Source organism: Octodon degus, unplaced genomic scaffold (assembly GCF_000260255.1).
Source record: "Octodon degus isolate 3935 unplaced genomic scaffold, OctDeg1.0 scaffold00444, whole genome shotgun sequence".
Lineage (NCBI taxonomy): Eukaryota > Metazoa > Chordata > Mammalia > Rodentia > Octodontidae > Octodon > Octodon degus.
This window is the reverse complement of record NW_004525020.1, coordinates 1-5,396: the sequence shown is the minus strand read 5'-3', so window position 1 is coordinate 5,396 and position 5,396 is coordinate 1.

Sequence of the window (5,396 nt, the reverse complement as noted above, 5' to 3'; positions counted from 1 at the left end):
GCTGGGACTGGTCCCGCCGGCGCAGGGTAGCAGGAAACTCTCCGCACACTCACTGGACCTGGGCTAGGACTGGGTCTGGGGGCTCCCGGAACTCGGCAGACTAGATTGATTTATTTAGGAGAAATAAAGGACCACTTATTTGTAGAGACCAAAAGCAATCTGACTTTAAAACATGTTTGCCTAAAGATTAATGAAGGTAGAATGGCAGGCTGTTAATGTCTAATGATGAACAATAATGGGGATGAAGACCCAGCTGAGCCGATCTGGCTGCGGCATGGAGGGGCCTCTCACACAGCTCTGTGAGCCTGGCACCTCAGAGTGAGGAAGACAGCAGCAGGTCCTCCCCTGGGTTGACAATGGCAGGCATGGATTTATTGGGTGGAATCTGTATACTGACAGAGCTCTGGACTGCTGGGGAGTGAGCCCCAAGGGAAGGGTGGGAATGTTGTAGAACTGAGCTGGGAGCTGGGCACTGCAACTTGTCCTGTAGGCATCAGTGCCACTGTGCACCTGGTTGCTACATGTCACTGCTGCCATTGATGCCACCAGAGTCTGTTCTCCTCTGTCTCTACTTCTTTGTGCTGCCAGTCCACATTCAAAGCCTTCAGCTATGTCAGGTGCCCATGGTCCCCATGTAGTAGACACTAGGCATCTGAGATTCCTCTTGAGGCGTCTAGTGAAAGGCAGACTCTTCCCTCCTCAAATCTGAGGAATTGTCCACATGTCTGAAGGGCATTCAGATGATATGCAGCCAATTAAAAAAACACAAATGTCTTCTATAACTGCTCAGATGTGGATTTCTGCCATATCACTTTATAGGATTAACCAGGAAAATATGTCCTTGTTCTTTGCCAATTTTTGGATATTTACATCCAAATGGTTTTTAACTAGCTGATTCATATATTTAGTTAAACATAACTATTGGTTTCCTACAACATGCAAAGTCTGTTTTAGATTCTTAAGAATTATAAAAATAAAAAGAGGTAACCCTGTTCTGGCTGGTTGCTCAGCTTGACGTTGGGAGGGGTAAGGAATTTGCCTGTAGACTGACAAGTGAAAGACAGTTCAGAGAAGCAGACAAGAAAAGGCTTTAAGGGGAAAAACACATCTGAGAAAACATTGGACACTCAGAGATGGAAAGAAAAACATTTTACATTCTGGAAAAGACGAGAGAGGAGAGAGCATTGTATTATGGTACAGCTAGCTGTTTAACTGACAGCCACAGAGATAAGACAGGAAATTTCAATTAGGCCCAGATCATAGATGCTTGTTCTTGAATTATTGGATTTCACTTCATAGGTATTGAGGAATACTGGAGTTTGCCTTGAAAAAGGTTAAGTAATGGAAAGCTAACCACAATTAGGGAAAGTTAATTAATAATATTACATAAAATAAATAGAACAAAAAGGGAGCTAATGACAGAGAAGTTAAGAGATTGGACAATCCAAGACACAAATATTATGGCTCTTAAGTAAGTTTTGAGCTGAAATAAGCATGAAGAATAAAGACAAAAGGATGAATTTGAGAAACATATATTGTGACTAAAGAAGAGAGCTTTTGTATTTGGACTCCCATAAGAGAAAGGGATTTCTAATAAATTGCCAGTCATTGCAACACCCCCTTCTCCTTTTTAAGGGTATTAGGGATGGAACCAAGAGTCTGTGTACTGAGCTACATTCTGAGCAGCATATGTAGTGAGGCAGACTCTTGCTAGGTTGTCAAGTTGCCTGGCTGAGCTCCAACTTAGGATCCTCCTGTCTCAGCCTTCAGAGCGCTGACCTGTTTATAGCCTGCCCCTGAGAGCAGGATTGCTAGAACTAGACCAGTTCTTCCCTGAACATCACGTTAAGTTGCTGCCTTTCATCAGTTTTCGGACACTGACGATGTTGTGCCCATCTTGGCAAGGCTATGGGAACATGACCGTATTAGTTCTTCTGAGGGAAGATAGGGATTTCCCCTTGAAACAGTAACAATTGCTACTGTTCAGGGCCTGCTCGTGTCATGCCCCAAGCACTTTCCTTCTTCTTCCATCTTCACCACTCCTGGAGAGGAAGAGCATTAATATCAGCATTTGTACGAGGAAACTGGGGCTTGGAGAAAGGATACAAAGAGCAACTACTCAAATGCAAATGTTTTTTTACCAATTGCCTGGATTTTTTTCTGCTTATTTGTGCTGCATTTCAATGAACTTTAATGAGATAAAATAAAAAGATTCAATATCATGGAAGTAAAGTGACAAAGTCAGCATATGGAGGCCTTTCAGAATTCAATTTTTTTCTATGGAAAATTAACTAAATCCTGCTACAATTTGCCGGATTGCTGAAGCTGGTAAAGGCCCACCTTGTCAATTGGTCCTCAATGTAAAGCTGTCTGAGGCTGATTAGCACTAAAACCACAGCACATTCAAGGGCAGCCTACGCTGTCCTCTGTGTCACTCCATGCTCTGCATTGGTGTCGCTGGAGGGAGCTGCGAGGGCTGCCGCCACCCACAGTCTTTACTTTGGGAGAAAGGCCAGGACAAACCTTGAGGATTGGAAACAAGTTTCTTAATTAAGTTGACCCATGTGTTTGGCAGCACCTGGGCTCTGGGGAAGGGAATTGTCTGCGTAGACTCTGTCTTTCCCAGGGCCTTGGGCTCTTGGTTGCTGACAGCATTCCTTTAAAATGCGATGCTTCTGCAAGTTCACTTTCATGGGGCTCTGCAGCTTTATCGACCATCTGCCACTTTTGCACAGTCTCCCCCCATCTTGCTGATTTTAATTATTTCAGATTACCAAGTTCTTCACTGTTCGTGTCTTTTATTATTCGATCAATCAACCATCAAATGCTTAATAAAGCTCCTAATGTATGCCCAGCACAGTGCTGCATGTGCTGAGGGCACGACGTGTCCTCCCCCATGCTGGGCTGCACCTGTACAATGCTTTGTCATCCTTTTCCGGAGCCCTTTGTGTTGTCTTCTCCCTGGTTAGTACCTTATTGTACTATGTACTCTCAAATTGGGCTTAAAATGTTCTAAGAAGTAAAGATAACTTTTTAATAACCTGGAAAGCGGAGTGAAATAGGATTTTAAAAAGTGATCTGAGCTGGGCAAGGTGCACATGCCTATCACCCCAGCACTCTGGGAGGCTGAGCAGGAGGGCTGCAGCATTGAGCTCTGCCTGGGAAATTTAGCAACTTTAGTAAGACTGTCTCCAAATACAACATAACAATGGGACTGGGCGTATAGTCCAGTACAAAGGCACTGGGTTCAACCCTGAGGATGGAGAGGAGTTGAATTTAATGGGACAGTGTAATTACTTTAGATACTTCCTGTTCCCAAAGGGTTTCTGTTGTTGAGAAAATGTATTTACTAGTTTTCAGTTGCCTGTAATTTTCAAGTGAATTTTGTTTGTCTTTGTTGTGTCCTGACCACAGTTGGCACACTAAATTCTTCACAGTGTGTGTTCTTTACAAGAAAAAATAGTGACAGCGAGACCCCATAACTCAGAATCATAACACCTGCAGTCTGATTCTGAGAATATAATATTTGAAACAAAAATTTTTCTTGACATTTTCACATTTCATCATGTATCTTTTGAGATGTTCAGACTTAAGGCAAATCACATGAAAGCTAGATTAACTTTTCTCCATTAACTTGTCATTTCATCGTCAGCAGACTCAAACTCTTGTTATTGTAAGGAATTTACTGTGAAAAAGCAGGTAATCTGTGAACTATTTAATACTATTTTAGGGAAAAACTTTAAAAATATGGTAGGGAGGTGACCCCAAGTATTTGAAATGCATGGTTGCTTTTTTTAAAAAATGTGAAGAAAAGTGACACATACCACTGCCAAGTTCAAATTCCCCAGACTTACAAGCAAAACAACACCTTTTTTTTTTTTTTTTTTTTTTTTTTTTTTTTACCACTCAATGGTGTCTTTGCTGCCTATACCCCGAGCAACAAACCATAGGAAACTAATGGTGTTTTAAATGAAAAACAGTTCCTTATGATTGGTTAATAGGGTGCTGGCAAAATTTCAACTTAATGGGTCTGCAAGTGCATCTGTGTACCCAGCAAGCCGAACCCAAGCTTCCCAGTGGTGTCACTCTGTGCTATAAATTTACTTTGACAGCTAGTAAACAGATAAGTGTATCCTGGGAGCAGGGAGTGTGGGGCTGGTAACAATTTCCCAAGGAGGTAAGGCAAATAGAGCCTGGCACATATTTACACTGCAAACATTTAACTTTCCAGTTTCTTCAGTCTTTAGAATGCTAGGAAAACAAAACATGATGCAAAAATTTCACTTCTTAAAGTCCTTGACTCATAGCCATTTGGTAGGGAAATAGGATTAGAAATAGGTGAATAAAAATATACTCTTTCAGGAGAAAAACAAATGCTAAGCGAGAGTTCAAAAATATTAGCTTTCTTGTACGTTAGATCAATATTTCTGTTGTCTACAGCTGAGTTGGTAGAGGATTCGTACAACAAGCAGACAACTGTCTAATTCAATTCCAGCATAGGAAAGAGCAGTTAGGAGATGTTTATATTTCATTGTTTGCTGAGGAAGTGTGACCTTACTAAGCAGATCGGCTTATGGTGTGTGCATGAGATTGCTGCACCAGAGAAATTGCTACAGGTGCTCATTCTATAGAACAGTGGCAGAGCACTGTAGCTTTCGGCTGTCTTCTAGGCAGCTGAATAATACTGCCCACCCCAGAGAGTGCTTTCTTCCCATCTAGGCGGAAAAAAGTGTTTGAGGGAAGAATGGGATTTAATGGCAGTGAATGGAAGTAACTTAAACCTAGAGAATTTAACAGCAGGGGAAGCAGAAGGAAGGCTTTACTATTTTGTTTTTGTTGGTTCTTAATTAGCCTATAAAGGTAGCAGGAATGGAGGAGGCTGGTTTCCAGTAACCGAGTCTGTAGTAGAACACAGCTGTGAGTAGTGGCAGGCACGGTAGACCTACAGGCAGAATCTGCGCTCGAGTTCCAGCTTGGCATTAATCGCTGTGCTTCCTGGAAAGATTCATGCAGCTTTCTGAGTCAACTTCCCTACCTGCACATGGAACAAATACTCCTTTGCTCATACACTCAAGATATGAACCTGCCAAATATTCTAATGGCTCCTTACCCTGTAGAGCTGGTCCCACACTCCAAAGCCCTATTTCTGACTTCCAGTTCTGTCAGTGACTTGAACATTTCCCCTAGTCAGGGCCCACCTAATCGCTATAACTGTGTATGCTATAGGTTGGGTTGAGAAACTGATTATTTGCCCAAATGAAATATATTAGACTTTACTTTCTTTTTTAAATTTCTTTCTTTATTTATTTTTTTATTTTTCAACAAATAATACACTGCATATATTCTTCTTAGTGGTTAATTGCTGTACAAGATGCGGACTTGTGATCCTATTTACA